The sequence below is a fragment of the Armigeres subalbatus genome, chromosome 1 (assembly GCF_024139115.2).
Source record: "Armigeres subalbatus isolate Guangzhou_Male chromosome 1, GZ_Asu_2, whole genome shotgun sequence".
In the NCBI taxonomy this organism is placed as follows: domain Eukaryota; kingdom Metazoa; phylum Arthropoda; class Insecta; order Diptera; family Culicidae; genus Armigeres; species Armigeres subalbatus.
Genome location: NC_085139.1, coordinates 256196933 through 256213027, shown reverse-complemented (window position 1 = coordinate 256213027; position 16095 = coordinate 256196933). Strand labels below are relative to the sequence as shown.

Here is a 16095-nt window from a genome sequence, read left to right as displayed (position 1 = left end):
TCAACGCGGATCGCGAGTTCTTTGGTATTGCCTCCGCCTCACATTTTAAGACGGATCAGTAGCTGAAGATCGTCGTCAATAATAATGAAGTTGAATTTAATTTCACATTTAGGAATTGCAATGCCTCTGGCTTCGACAATTAAATTTGTCAAAGATACGAGAGCATTACCAATATCACTTTTGGTATCGAGAGGAATATCAACATCAAAATTCCTATCGATATACGTTTTATATAAATCCCAATCAGCTCTATGATAATTAAAAGTAGAGCTTATTGGATTATAAATGGCTTTTTGTGAGTTTTCAAATGTCACAGGAAGGCGATCAGAGTCAAAGTCAGCATGAGTTGCCAAATGACACACAGCTGACTTGAATCCGTTAAAACTAAATCATTTGTAGAAGGATTTCGACTTGTCCTTTCGACTTTTTGTCCTTCGACCTTTTGTCCTTCGACCTTTTGACCTTCGACCTTTTGACACAGATCCACAGAAACGATCGTCTTGACAGCGCCTGTGGTGGGGTCGCCAATGTCATCAATAGACGTATCAAACATAAATTATTTTCTTCGTTCGAAACCAAAGCTTTTGTCGTTTCGACCTTTTGTCCTTTCGACCTTTTGACCCTTCGACTTTTTGGCTCAAATTTTTCTCAACCGTCAACCTTTTGTCCCTTCGCTGACCTTTTGTCCTTTCTAACTTTTGTTCTCTCGACCTTTTGACCCTTCGACTTTTTGACTCAGATTTTTTTTCGACCTTTTGTCCCTTCGACCTTTTGATCCTTCGACCTTTTGTCCTTTCGGCCTTTTGACCCTTCGACTTAATGACTCAGATTTTTCTTTCGACCTTTTGTCCCTTCGACCTTCTGACCCTTCGACCTTTTGTCCTTTCGACCTTCGACCTTTCGTCCTTCGACCTTTTGACCTTCGACCTTTTGTCCTTCGACCTTTTGACCTTCGACCTTTTGTCCTACAACCCTACCTGTTGACGAGCGGCAAAATTTGTTTGTGAATTGTGGTGGGTATGAATTGCTCGACCGGTAACTGGTTTCGAAATTTGAGCGTTTGAAAAATTTCTACCCGTCGAATCTGGGATCCGATTGAATTTCCTGTCATCAATTTTGCACGGGAATTCAAAACTTGTTTGCGTGAAGGGCATTCCCAGAAATTGGATTTATGATTCCCCACAATTTGCACACTTAAATTTATTGAATCTTCTTTCACAGGACATGCGTCCTTGGCGTGAGAGGTTCCACCACAAATCATGCATTTAGCATCCATGTGACAATGTTTGGTTCCATGACCCCACTTTTGGCACTTACGGCACTGGGTGGGTTTTGAAATTTCCCCAGGCCTGCGGAAATGTTCCCATGTAACACGGACATGAGACATAATACAGGCCTTTTCCAACTTTTTCATATTATTTAGTTCACTTTTGTTAAAATGAACTAAATAAAATTCTTGAGAAATGCCCCTCTGGGAAGTACCAGTGATTTGTCATCGCTGGGGAGACCTTTCAAGACGACTTTGAACAATCGCTCAGTTTTGTCGTCGTATTTGAAGAATTTATGGCGCTTCTCAGTTAAATACTGAAGAAGACGTTTGCGATCGTCAAAGGATCCCGGCAAAACGCGGCAGTCACCCTTCCTAGCAATCTGAAATGAAACCTTGATCCCCTGAAGGTTACTCAAAATCTCATTCCGGAAGCCAGAAAACTCGGCAACAGATACCACAATTGGCGGAATCTCTTTGCTTTTTCGCATGAATCGAATCACCTGGGCTAGAGGTAGATCTGATTTGCTCAATTTCATCATTAATCAAATCGAACTGATTGCTCAGTTCGATTGGAGAAGAATTATTTCCGATATTAGAGTTAGAAGGAATATCTGAATTCTCCAGCTTCCTTCTATTTTTTCCGCGCTTTGGCAGGACGGTCTTGAAACCTTGTTTCTTTGAAGGAAGTGGAGAATTCAGAGACTCCCCCTACCTCTTGTTTTTGTTAACACTCATTGCTGAGCGTGGAGACGTGACTTTCTAAGAGGTTTTTTCCCAGAACGGTGTCCCTGCAGGATTACCACCGCTTGATTACTTGTTCTTTATATTCTTTCTTATTTCTGCGGTGGATTCGTTTTTCGGCTGCTCTTGTTTCCTTGTCCCGATCTCTATTCGATCGGGTTCCCGACACCAACATCCGGCTTCTGGCAACGTTCTTCTCGTCTGTCACACTCTGACATTCCATATCGAACCAACCCGTCCTGGGTCGCCTTTGTGCAATGCCTACCATTTCTCGTGTTGTTGTGCTCACTGCTCCATGGATCGACTCCATAGATCGTTTATGTTGTCACTAACGTTGATTGCACTTATCCGTTCATCGAGCTTCTGGCGGTACTTCAGCCGATACTCCTTCCGCAGACAATCGCTGGATATTGTAACGCATCGTTCGTTGTGATCTTTCGTTCGATACAGTTGACAACCGTGATCGAATTTTACTGACAACGAGGTAGTGATCAGAGTCAATGTTCGGACCTCTGAATGTCCGCACATCGATAACATCCGAGAAATGGCGCCCATCCACCAGAACATAGTCTATCTGGTTGCAAGTATCACCATTTTGGTATCTCCAGGTGTGCTTTCGGATATTTTTTTTGTAAAGTAGGTGCTACTGATGGCCATCCCTCCGGCAGCAGCGAAATTTACTAGCCGTAGACCGTTGTCATTGGTAGCGGAATGAAGGATCTCCCTACCGATTATGAGACGGAAAAAGTCCTCTCTACCGACTCTCACGTCATACTTTGGGCACTCTCCATAGGCCTTATAAAGATATTCATAAAACGTGTCCTTCACGTCGTCGGATTTATCGTTTGTCGGTGCGTAAATGTTGATTAGGCTGTAATTGAAGAATTTGCCCTGTATCCTCAATACACAGATTCGTTCGCTAATGGGCTTCCACCGCATTACTGGCTTCATCTGCTTGCCCATCACTACGAAACCAACTCCATGCTCTGCTTTTCCGCCGCCGCTGTGATAGATGTTATACTTGAATGCAGTGTTGGTAGTGGGGTCCACGGCTCGGAATTCATGTTCTCCGGATCTAGGCCATCGGACTTCTTGAATAGCGGCCACGTTCACCTCAACCTTCTGCAGTCCACTCACTCTCCAGGTTCATTTAGGGTCCTGACATTCCAGGTACCGAGTTTCGCATCATAGTCCTTATTTCGTTGCCGGGTCGGTTGCCAGAAATAACGTTCTTTTTTTCTTCTATCTCAATTTTTCGTAGTATTTGAGAGGCTTCAGTAAGCTACCTTACCGGGGTCGTGGCGTACCTTCTCACTCTAGCTGATGTCAGAAGGACAACAGTGCCCAGTACACAACCCTTAGCTGGCGGTCTTTTGTCATCGGACGACCGGTGGAAGCGTGAGATAGGAACTTGTGGGGACTAGAGCTCTGTTGGGCGCTCCTTCCTTCATGTCAACCCACCATTTTGTAGCCCACGAACTACCTTAAAATTTCGAGAGCATGTCCCGGGCGATGTGTTTTGAGCTAAAGTTAAGCTAAAGCTAAGCTAAAGCTAAGCTAAAGCTAAGCTAAAGCTAAGCTAAAGCTAAGCTAAAGCTAAGCTAAAGCTAAGCTAAAGCTAAGCTAAAGCTAAGCTAAAGCTAAGCTAAAGCTAAGCTAAAGCAAAGCTAAAGCTAAGCTAAAGCTAAGCTAAAGCTAAGCTAGTTAAGCTAAAGGCCCCAGCTAAAGCTAGTTAAGCTGCCAGCCCGCCCCAGCCCCAGCCAGCCCCAGCCCCAGCCTGCCTGCCCGCCCAGCCTGCCCCAGCCCCAGCCCCAGCCCCGCCCAGCCCGCCCAGCCCCAGCCTGCCCAGCCCCAGCCTGGCCCCAGCCCGGCCCCAGCCTGGCCCCAGCCCGCCTGCCCGCCCCCAGCCCGCCTGCCCCAGCCCCGCCCCAGCCCGCTCAGCCTGCCCAGCCTGCCCCAGCCCGCCCCAGCCTGGGCTCAGCCTGGCCCCAGCCCCAGCCCGCCCAGCCCGCCTGCCTGCCCAGCCCTGCCCAGCCTCTCAGCCTGCTCAGCCTGCCCTCAGCCTGCCTGCCTGCCCCAGGCCTCAGCCCGGGCCCAGCCTGGCCCAGCCCAGCTCTGCCCAGCCTGCCCAGCCTGCCCAGCCTGCCTGCTCAGCCTGCTCAGCTCAGCCTGCTCAGCCCCAGCTCAGCCTGCTCAGCCTGCCTGCCTGCCTCCAGCCTGCTCAGCCTGCTCAGCCTGGCTCCAGCCTGCCTGCTCAGCCTGCCTGCCTGTGCCTGCTCAGCCTGCTTAAAGCTGCCTGCAAAGCCTGGCTAAGCTCAAAGCCTGCTGCTCAGCCTGCTCAGCCTGCTCAGCTGCTTAAAGCCTGCTGTGCCTGCTCACCAGCTTGCTTAAAGCTGTTAAAGTTGCTTGCTGCTTAAAGCTGTTTAAAGCTTGTTGTGCTGCTGTTAAGCTAAAGCTTGCCTAAAGCTAAGCTAAAGCTAAGCTAAAGCTAAGCTAAAGCTAAGCTAAAGCTAAGCTAAAGCTAAGCTAAAGTTGGCGCCAGAGGCGTAGGCGAAAAATCATAGCGGTGGCAAGAGCTACGGCGTTGCCTTGTTTTGGACGAAAAAGGTAGACAACAACGAACCGCGAAAAGCATATTGCAACCGCTGATTTTTGCCCGGAGAGTGCCGTATCAGTGTCGTATTTCCGTCCAAGGTACTCGTCCGGCTAGACGACCGTGTCCTAGTATCGTCGGGAGTGAGATAGTTGTTACCCCGCAAAGAGTATCGGCCCGTGGCTTGGTAACAAAAATGTGCAGTGAAGTGCAAGTGCAGTGAACCCAAAGCTATAGTCAGTATCCTATATTTTAAATGCACGAGAAAGGCACCATCACCGCTAGGTAGATTAACCATAGTTTTTTTTTAAATCTTTATGCAGATTATTATCATAAATTAAGGTGGATGTGGTCCTTGATTGCAATCTAGGACAAATATCAAAAAAGTATGAGGATTACTACTCCTGGCCACGCACATCTTTGCCGTAACTTGGGAGGGGAAGGGAATGTTGATGTAGAACTTACTTAATGTGAGGCCTCCGACTGAGCGACACCCTCATAAGTACCACGGACGTGGATATCGGGGAATGTATTCGTTGGGTCAGGATTAGCCTGTAGCGGACAAGATGACCATGGTAGATATTACAGTGTGACACACTATAACCTCAAACTGTCGAGTTGAATCACAAACTATGAGCATAGACACTTAGATAAAATAGTTGAAATATACAAAGGCAAAACAAAAGAAGCTATAATGTAGAAAAAAAAAATCTCATTTACTTCAATGATTCATTTAGAAAACAACAATGTTGCTCGTTTTTTCCCTATCCAACAACGGTACGCTGAAATAAAGAACAGCAATTATAGCTAAATTAACCGCCTTTCCCCATTTACCTTTCAAATTAAACAGCCACGTTCTGCGCAACTTAACCAAACAAACAGAGCAGAACTCGCGTAAAAGGCAAACACCGCAAAAAAAATCCTACCACCCATCACTCCCACTAGCCTAGAAGTTTTACTTTCCAATTCTAAACTGTACAAACGTGCAAGCTCATTAGGGGAAAAAATCTTTCTCTACAACGCACCTCACCACTCCGCGCACACATTGCATTGCTGTGCATGATTTTCCCACCGGCGCGTGATGGCTGTTGGCTCGCTCGCAAATGCACATTATTCGAAAGACATGTGTCCAGCTTAGATTGATCGGCAACGCGGAAAAGAGCTTCGGTTCAGTCCCCAAACCACCGCGAACAGGTACGCTCCTAATCTGGCAAATTTTGGCCATAAAACCGTATAAAGTTTTTATTGGGTTCAGCAACAGCTGTCCAAACGGCCCGGTTGGTCTAATAAAAGCGCAGATATAATCCCGCTTGCTTGCCTTACTTTCATCATCCAACGTCACCGCTAAACAAATAAAATAATTTATATCTTTTTCTCTCTATATTTCCTTTTTTTTCAGGAACTGGCCCGAATCGAACGCGATTCGATGGGAGCTGTTCGTGCCACACGTGGACGCCGCCGATTTGCCGGAGTTCAAGACGTGTCTTTTCGCGCGTGAGATTCTGACCCCTGTCCGGCCATCGCGCCGCGTCGCATCGTTCGCCGTAGTGTTGTTGTGATCTATCGAAGTTCGGGTCGGAATTTCCCCCGTGGCGATTGAACAAACCGGGCGGGAGTGTGTATGTGCGTGCAACAGAAGAGGAAGGTTGTTAAACAACAGTTGCTTTTCAAATTTGATATCGGATATCGGGAATTGAAAAATAGCGGGAGTTTTCGGTCCGGGTGGTCGAACCAATGCCACCGTGGGTCTCGGACGAGAACGAAGAAAGCGATATGGATATGAGGTCAGAACATTCGGATGGATTATTTTAGATTGGTTTTTGTTTTGTTTCGGGTGGGTGTGGGATCTTTGCATATGAGACTGGAGCATTTTCAGTGGCGATAGAAGCGATGACGATTGGATGTGTGCCGGATGGATATTGGATTCTGTTCACTGCTAACGGTAAGTTTCCTGTTGAGGGCGGTTTAGGGCTTTGCCATAATCCATTCATATATATTTTTTATTGTAATCATAACTCCGAAAATCAAAATTAAATCCATCCGATAAATCGATTTTATACATTCTGTCTACTGTTTATTTTTTGAATGCTTCGTTCTGTCAGCAATAGTGCACATTTTCTTTCTCAATCTCTTCAAAACAAGAATGATGAAATTATTTTACCAAATTTGTTCGACGGTTGCATAATTGGGGGAGGGAGCACCATAACACCTCACAGAGGCAAAACGCTTTTTGTAGTTACAGACTTAGGGAAGATCCATTAATTACGTAACGCAAAAAATGGCCTTTTTCAACACCCCCCCTCCCCCTATGGCACACTTTTTGTATGAACTATTTTTTTGTATGAATTGTCACACTTTAGGTAACCCCCCACCCCCTCCAAGCGTTACGTAATTTATGGATGCTCCCTTAGATGATCGGGTAGTTGAAACATTACGAATTCCAGGACATTTCGTAGAATCAAAAAGGGTCTGTAACACAGTCAACCCTCCATGAATCGATAAGGGAAGAACCATTTTCTGAAGAACGTATCAAGATGAGAAATAGAAGTTTCTTGGAAAATTATTCGGAAAGACCATCAGAGTAATTTTTAGAACGGTATAATTTGCTTTAATGATTCGCTATCGATCCACAGAACGTCAACTCGGCGATGGCGATGCACGAATACACCATTCACGATTTGCATGATCCGGTAAATCAGACATTCTGACCTATAGGATGTTTTGGAGAACACTGGCGTAATTGATTTATTTAAAATTTGGCGTCAGTTATAAGAACTATAATTGGAGGCGTAAATCAAAATTTTTCATACAAATTTCAATTCCTGTGTGATGGGTGGACTATAATTGCGATATTTTGGGGGATTTTCTAGCAAGCAATTCCAGAGTCAAAGCCGGGTTTTACTACTGACAAGAATTCTTCGGATGTTCTTAAGACTTGCTTAGGAATTAACTTCTGACATATTTTTTGCCTTTCTCGTACAGCAAAGTTGTACCGAAAGGCTATCATTTCACTCCGAAAACGAGTTTTTTTGTAAATATCTTAAATAATTCGTTAGGATATACCTCCAGGATTTTTCCGAAAAAAATCAAGAATTGCAGCCTCTTTTGAAAATTATTTCAGGAATTCCTTCGAAAATTTCTCTAATAATTCCTCCGGAATTTTCAGCAAGAATTCCTAACGGAATTCCCAAAGGAACTTTTGAAGGCATTTCTAACATTCTTAAATTTCTTCAAGAATATATTTGTACATTCCTCCAAGAACTCTTTCGGAATTTCATCTATGAAAGAAATTCCATTTTTTTAATTCCTTTAGGGATATGTTTTAGGAAAGAATTTTTTTTCGATTTTTTTTTGAGATCTCCTCCCCGAATTAATTCCAGGAATAATATAGAAAATGACGCCAGGAATTATTTTTGAGTTTTGACATTCGTCCAAGAATTCCTGAAAATTCTCTGGAAAGGCTTTTGTAAATTTCTCCGGAAATTCCTTAGAAACTTCCTCCAGGAAATCCTTCAGAAATCCTTTTAGTGAAGCCACACGGAATTTCTTCCGAAATTCCTGCAGTAATTATTCAGAAAATTTTGTTGGAAGAATTTTTCAGGATATTTCTTAAAGAATGGAATATGAGATACTAAAGGAATTTTCGGAAGAGTTTCTAACGGAAATTTCAAAGAATTTTCCTGATGAAATTTCCGAAAGAACATTATAGTGATTTCCGAATTATTCTTGAAATAATTTCGGAATGAATTTCTGAAGTGATTTCCGAATTTTTTTCAAAGGAATATCCAAGGTTTGAGACTAAATAATTTTCCGGAGGACTGTCCGAAGGACTACCTAAAAAATCAAAAGAATTCCAGGATAATGTTGTAACGAAACTCCGGAGAGATTTCTTAAGGCTTGGAAGCCTCCTTTCAAGAGGCTCGGAAGCCTTCTTTCATGAAGTTTGGAAACCTCCTTTCAAGAGGCTCGGAAGCCTCCTTTCAAGAGGCTCAGAAGCCTCATAGCAAAAGGCTCGGAAGCCTCCTTTTAAATGTTCGCAAGCCTTTCTTGAGAGGCTCGGAAGCCTTCTTTCGTGACTCTCGGAAGCCTCCTTTCAAAATGCCAGGAAGAATCCTTTCAAGAGGCTCGAAAGCCTCCTTTCAAGAGGCTCGGAAGCCTCCTTTCAAGAAGCTGAGAAGCCGGCCTTCATGAAGCTTGAGAAACTTCCTTTCAAGAGGCTCGGAAGCCTCCTTTCAAGAGGCTCGGAAGCCTCCTTTCAAGAGGCTCGGAAGCCTCCTTTCAAGAGACTCGGAAATCTCCTTTCAAGAGGCTCAAAATCTCCTTTCAAGAGGCTCAAGCCTCCTTTCAAGAAGATCGGAAGCCTCCTTTTAAGAGGCTCAGAAGCATCCTTCTAAGAGGCTCAGAAGCCTCCTTCTAAGAGGCTCAGGAAAGCCTCCTTCCAAGAGGCTCTGGAAGTCTCCTTCCAAGAGGATCGGAAGCTTCCATTCAAAAGGCACGGAAGCCTCCTTCTAAGAGGCCTCGGAAGCCTCCTTCTAAGAGGCCTCGGAAGCCTCCTTTCAAGAGGCTCAGGAGGCTCCTTCTAAGAGGCTCAGAAGCCTCCTTTCAAGAGGCTCGGAAGCCTCTTTTGAGAGGCTCGGAAGCGTCCTTTCAAGAGATCTGGAAGCCTCCTCCCAAGAGGTCTGGAATTCTCCTTCCAAGAGGCTCGGAAGCCTCCTTCCAAGAGGATCGAAAGCCTCCTTGCAAGAGGCGTGGAAGCCTCCTTCTATGAGGCTCGGAGGCCTCCTATAAAGAGGCTCGGAAACCTCCATTCAAGAGGCTAGAAAGCCTCCTTTCAAGAGGCTCAGAAGCCACATAGCAAAAGGCTCGGAAGTCTTTTAAAAGGCTCGCAAGCTTTTTTTGAGAGGCTCGGAAGGCTTCTTTCGTGACTCTCGGAAGCCTCCTTTCAAAATGCCAGGAAGAATCCTTTCAAGAGGCTCGAAAGCCTCCTTTCGAGAGGCTCGGAAGCCTCCTTTCAAGAGGGTCGGGAGCCTGCATTCAAGAGGCTCGGAAGCCTCCTTTCAAGAGGCTCGGAAGCCTCCTTTCCAGAGGCTCAGAAGCCTCCTTACAAGCGGCTCGGAAGCCTCCTTTCAAGAGTCTCAGAGCCTCCTTTCAAGAGGCTCAGGAGCCTCCTTTCAAGAGGCTCAGGAAGCCTCCTTTCAAGAGGCTCAGAAGCCTCCTTTCAAGAGGCTCGAAGCCTCCTTTCAAGAGGCTCAGAAGCCTCCTTTCAAGAGGCCTGGAAGCCTCCTTTCAAGAGGCTCAGAAGCCTCCTTTCAAGAGGCTCAGAAGCCTCCTTTCAAGAGGCTCAGAAGCCTCCTTTCAAGAGGCTCGGAAGCCTCCTTTCAAGAGGCCTGGAAGCCTCCTTTCAAGAGGCCTCGAAGCCTCCTTTCAAGAGGCTCAGAAGCCTCCTTCCAAGAGGCTTGAGCCTCCTTCCAATAGACTTGGAAGCCTCCTTTCAAAGGCTCAGAAGCCTCCTTTCAAGAGGCTCAGAAGCCTCCTTTCAAGAGGCTCAGGAAGCCTCCTTTCAAGAGGCTCAGAAGCCTCCTTTCAAGAGGCTCAGGAAGCCTCCTTTCAAGAGTCTCAGGAAGCCTCCTTTCAAGAGGCTCAGGCCTCCTTTCAAGAGGCTCAGTGCCTCCCTTTCAAGAGGCTCAGGAAGCCTCCTTTCAAGAGGCTCAGGAAGCCTCCTTTCAAGAGGCTCAGGAAGCCTCCTTTCAAGAGGCTCGGAAGCCTCCTTTCAAGAGGCTCGGAAGCCTCCTTTCAAGAGGCTCAGAAGCCTCCTTTCAAGAGGCTCAGAAGCCTCCTTTCAAGAGGCTCAGAAGCCTCCTTTCAAGAGGCTCAGAAGCCTCCTTTCAAGAGGCTCGGAAACTTCCTTTCGAGTGGCTCAGAAGCCTCCTTTCAAGAGGCCTGGAAGCCTCCTTTCAAGAGGCTCAGGAAGCCTCCTTTCAACAGGCTCAGAAGCCTCCATTCAAGTGGCTCAGAAGCCACCTTTCAAGAGGCTCAGCCTCCTTTCAAGAGGCTCAGAAGCCTTCTTTAGGAGGCTCAGGAAGCCTCCTTTCAAGAAGCTCGAAAGCCTTCTTTCAAGAGGCCCAGAAGCCTCCTTCCAAGAGGCTCGGAAGCCTCCTTTCAAGAGGCTCGGAAGCCTCCTTTCAACAGGCTCGGAAGCCTCCATTCAAGTGGCTCGGAAGCCACCTTTCAAGAGGCTCGAAAGCCTCCTTTCAAGAGGCTCGGAAGCCTTCTTTTAGGAGGCTCGGAAGCCTCCTTTCAAGAGGCTCGGAAGCCTCCGTTCAAAAGGCTCGGATGTTTTTTTCAAGAGGCTCTGAAGCCTTCTTTCAAAAAGCCAGGAAGCTTCCTTTCAAGAGTATCGGAAACTTCCATTCAAAAAGCTCGGAAACCTCCTTTAAAAGGCTGAGAACCCCCCTTTCAAGAAGCTTTGAAACCTCCTTTCAAGAGGTTTGGAAGCCTCCTTTCATGAGGCTCGGAAGCCTCCTTTGAAGAGGCTAAGAAGCTTCATTTCAAGACACTAGGAAGCCTCCGTTCAATATATTCGGAATTCTTTCAAGAGAGCTTCTTTCAAGATCCTAAGAAGCGTCTTCTCAAGATGCTTAGAACCCTCCTGCTAATATAGTCGGAAGCGTTCATTCAAGAGACTCGGAAGTTCCCTATCAAAAGGCTCGGAATCCTCTTTTCAAGAGGCTACGAAGTTTCCTTTCAAGGGACTTGGAAGCCTCCACAAGTCCTCAAAATCTTGTGCGAAGCTTGATGTATGAGGTTGTTAGTTTTGAGACTGAAAACCGCTGTCCTTAGTAATGTCCTGATTCTTTGCCAAACCTCTTGGAGGAATGTACAGAGAAATTCAAAAATTTCCGAAATTCCTTCAGGAGTTCCTTCGGAAATTCCTTAAGAAATTCTTTCGGAAATTCCTGAAAGGAATTCCAGCGGAGTTAGGGATCCTAAGGAATGGAACACCTGAAAGAATTTCTCAATTTCAGAAAATTTGACGGAACGGAATTTCTGGAGAAAAATTCCGGAGGAGTTTGCAAAAGAATTTTTAGATAATTTATTAAAGAAATTTTCGAAAGAATTCCTAATGGAATTTCTGAAGATATTTCTAGATTTATTTGTGGATTTAGTAATGAATCACTGGAGGAATCTCCGATGCATTACTTGGATAAATTAAAGATGGAATTCCTGGAGGATCTTTTGAAGGCATACCTAAAAATACTTCTGGAAGACTAACCGAAATAATTCCGGGGGGTATTTTTTACTAAAAAATGTGTGAAGGACTTTCCGAACGAACTTTTGGATAAATTCATGAAATATCACCTGGATGAATACTGGAGAAATTTCCGAAGCAACTCCTGAAGTGAACTTCTAAGGAATTCTTGAAAATATCCGAAGAAGTATGATGATGGATCGACTGCAATCACAATATGTTTGGATTTTCAGTTTCAAAACAGTGTTTCATCTTACTACTGTCCGGATTTTCAATGGATTTCCCGAATAAATTCCTAGTAGAATTACCGAAAGGATTCCTTCACTGCCGTTCTACGCATAATTGTCCCATGTTACCTTTGATGAAAAATCTCAAACTCGAGTCAATTTGTCCCACTGAAAAAATTAAGTTGTTGTTTGATGATAATAAAGACTAAAAACCGGTTAAATAAATAGTGATTCGGTACATGTCCTGGAAAAGTGTTGCCTATGCTTATAATATTCCAAAAATATTTGTTAAATTTTAGGATCCAATCGATTCTGCAATCAGTGGGACAATTTGACTTGAGTTTGTTTTTTTTTTCATCAAAGGTAACATGGGACAATTATGCGTAGAACGGCAGTTCAGATACACCTGAAGGAAATGCTGCAGGAGTTTCTGAAGTAATTTCCGAATGAAATCCTGTAGAAATCTAAAAATTTATATGAAAATTTCAATAGGTATTTGCTTGAAAACTCATTTGAAATTTGTTCGTGGATTCGTATAATAGTTATCCAGGAAATTTATTCAACAATTCATTCAGAAATTCGTGAAGAATTTCTTTTCAAACACCTATTCAGATTCTATGAAAATTCCTTTGAGAAAATTTCTTCAGAAAATCGTCCTGATATTCTTTCGAGAACTCCTACAGGAATAATTTATAAAATATCTCCAGGAGCTAATTTAATTAATCCTCCAGCGATTCTTTCGTAAAACCTCCTAAAAGGCCTTTGTAAATTTCTTCAGAAATTCCTTTAGTAAAACAATGTAATATTCTTTTCAAAATTCTAGTAAGAATTATTTCGGAAATTTTGTTGAATGAAACGGAAAATCCTAAAGGAATTTCCGGATTTCCTGAAGGAATTTCGTAACAAATTTCTAAAGATTTCTTGAATAAATTCTGAAAAAGATTTCTGAGTGAAATTTCCGAAGGATTCGTGAAAGAATTTTTAAAGAATTTTCTGAATGGATTCTCGAAAGAATGTTCACAGGGAATTCCAAAGAAATTTCAAAAGTAATCTCCGAATGTGTAATGTTGTTCCTGGAAGAGTTGCTAGAAAAATCCGGATGGATGAATGTAGGAATTCCCATAAGAATTTTCGAAAGAATTCCTGGAAATGTGAAAAAAATCCTGAGGGAAATTTCGAAGCAACTCCAAGAAACTCTCCCTCGAGTTTCCGAAGGGATTTTTTGAGAAAGTACTGGCAAAATTCTTAAAACATATTCCGAAAAGAATTCGTATAGGAATTTCGGAATGACTTCAATTCTCTTATAATTCCAATCTTTGATTTTTCCAGGGAATACAATTTCTGGAATAATCCCTGCATGAATTTTGTATGGTTTTACTAAACAAAAGGAAGTTCCGAAGGAATTTCTGGATGAATTAACGAAGACCTTCCCATAGGATTTTCCAAAGAAGTCCCTGGAGGAAACTCAAAAGAAATCAATGGAGTGGAAAACAATTCTGAAGGATATTAAAAAGAAATTTTCGATTTCCCCTCTTTGTAGACATTTTCAACTTTTTGCCATTCAATTGAATTCAGATGTGTTTATCAATCTAAACATCTCAATCTAAATCTAATACGGGAACAAAATGGAGGTCGCATAGAACGCCCAGCAGAGTTGATTATACTGCGTCTGACTTCCATAGAATCAATTATTTTACAAAACATCGTTCAACTTCCTTATGTAATTTCTTTTGATTTTACAGCCCAGCCGTTTTAATTAGCAACACGTGCTACGCTCACGATCCTATACCTCAGAACCAATAAAACCTTCCGAGATGGAGAGATGCTGTAAAACCGTTTTATTTTACGACCCTCATCGATTGCTGATGAACGGTCCGGTTCCGATCTGAACGTGTTGTCGATGCAGAGTCGGTGGTGAAGCCACACAAAAGTGCCACACTTTACGTAATCAGTTGTTAGTTTGCGCGGCAAAACGTGAGAATGCGCTACCAGGTTTGTCACCAGTGTGTTAAAACAAACGGATTTTTGTGTAATATTTTGCATTACTCAACATCGTTCTGGACACGTGTTTGATAGCCGTACGCTTATTGTTGTTGACTTTCGTTGACGCCGATTTTTAGTAGTATCGAAAAATGCCCATGACGATAAATTTAGAGGAAACATGTTAATTGTCATCTTCATGATTTTAACCGATCTCAAAGTCATCTTCATTTAAAAAAGTAGAAGGTTGTATCAAAGACACCACCGTAAATTGAACGCAGAATTAAGAATAATGCAATAGTGGATTCGAAATTAGATCATAAACATTTTGTGCATATTCATGCCTGATAAGTTATAGCCGAAATGTAGACAATTTACAGAAAAAGTAAAATTTCAACACTGCTTGACGAAATTAAATTTTTCAATAGTGAAATGCTTTTAATCAATTGTTTACAATAGTTGTATGAAATCTTAGAGAGCTTACCGATCGATTCATACCAAAATCTCCAGAATCCGTTGAAAAACGGCTGAGTTATTGGCTTTTACTTCCTGACCACTTTTCGTGACAAATTTGAAACTTTGGAATGACCCCTCTATCTTACCGAAAGACGTAATTCTACGTCAAAAAAATCCACATATAGAGAACTGCTTCCTTTTAATATCTCTATTTTTGTTGTTAGCATTACATCTTCCAAATTAACCGCTTCGAACCCACAACCCAATCATTCCTATATCATAAGAATAACCCGATGATACTCTTATGCTCAGGGTAATTGACAAATAAACTAGACCAGACTGGGAATCGAATCCAGCCAGCTTCAACATGGTCTTTGGGCTCAGGATGCAGAATTTGCCATCTAATTGTTGCCAATTTAAATATTTTATCTTGGGAAGAAAACCTATTGTTTATTCTTTAGTTTAAACTTTTGATTTTAGCACAAATAATATAATCTAGGTTATTTATATGTTTGATTATTTTGTTTTAATTCTTTTCTTGTATTTGTAAACTTTTCTAATGTTGGTTCAGACTCACCATTGCTAGGAGCAAATGGAAAGCCGCGCAAAATCGGAGATTAATTGGTCCCAAAAGCGCGCACAGATCCGCTTTCAAGTACCGAGATAAGCAATGCCTACTTCGATTAGCACCGGACCACCATGCGGTGGGTAACTAAATCTCAACGAGATGAATGAGCCACGCTACTTTCATTTATGTAAACAAAGCAGCTCAAATAACCTTTCATTTGTCACGCACGCCATGAAAGTTCGCTATTTGTAAAGAGTTTTTTTTTTCTTTCATACTTTACAACCAGATAAGCAGCCACTGATGAGCTGGATGCTGCACCTAGGTTAACCTCGTATAAGGCAGCCCAGACAACCAGAATGCATGCATAATAGATTTGTTTTTCTGTTATGCGATGTCTATGCGCACAAATTTCATCGCATACCAGTCGCGAAAACGCTTTTTACGGACAAAAGTGGAGGCGATATATGTGTACTTCTTATCCGACGTTGCACGGTAGTGTATGCGATATTTACGATTTTTAAGCGAGTTTGTTCGTTATACATTGCGATGTAGTTTGTGATAACAAAATCTGTTTGACAGATAAACCGATTTCATTTGTGTTAGTTTGCAGGAATATGCGATGTCAACAAATGAAGCAGGAATAAACTCGTAAAATAGCCTACTGTGCGAGAAAATTTATAAGTAAACTGATGAGCTTCGCACCACAATGCGATTTTGATGAAATTTGGATCGGTAAGCGATTTTAATCGTGCACTCTTATGCGATGTGTGGTTGTCTGGGAGGTTCCGAAACGGAACTAACACTCGACTGCGTCGCTTGAAGTGGTAGCAGTATGAACATTCCGTGAAAAGGTAGAAATATTACTTAGGAGGGAGTGACTAATTAAGTAACGAGTTGTGGTAGAAGGGGATTCTACATTTTTTACAAAATAACATTTGTATCACTTGTCATAAGACGAGTTAATACAATCCCATTGAATTCCACCACTTAATTGTATCTTGACAGATACGT

General features: G+C 43.0%; 1 protein-coding gene across 1 annotated transcript in view; it reads left to right on the top strand.

Annotated features, from left to right (window-relative positions):
- LOC134206871 (uncharacterized) overlaps positions 1–16095 on the top strand; it is a 274559-nt gene that overhangs the window by 151890 nt on the left and 106574 nt on the right. Inside the window, exon 4 of the mRNA XM_062682611.1 lies at positions 6004–6546. The gene's annotated coding sequence lies outside the window, so the exon portion shown is untranslated. The remainder of the gene's footprint in view (positions 1–6003; positions 6547–16095) is intronic.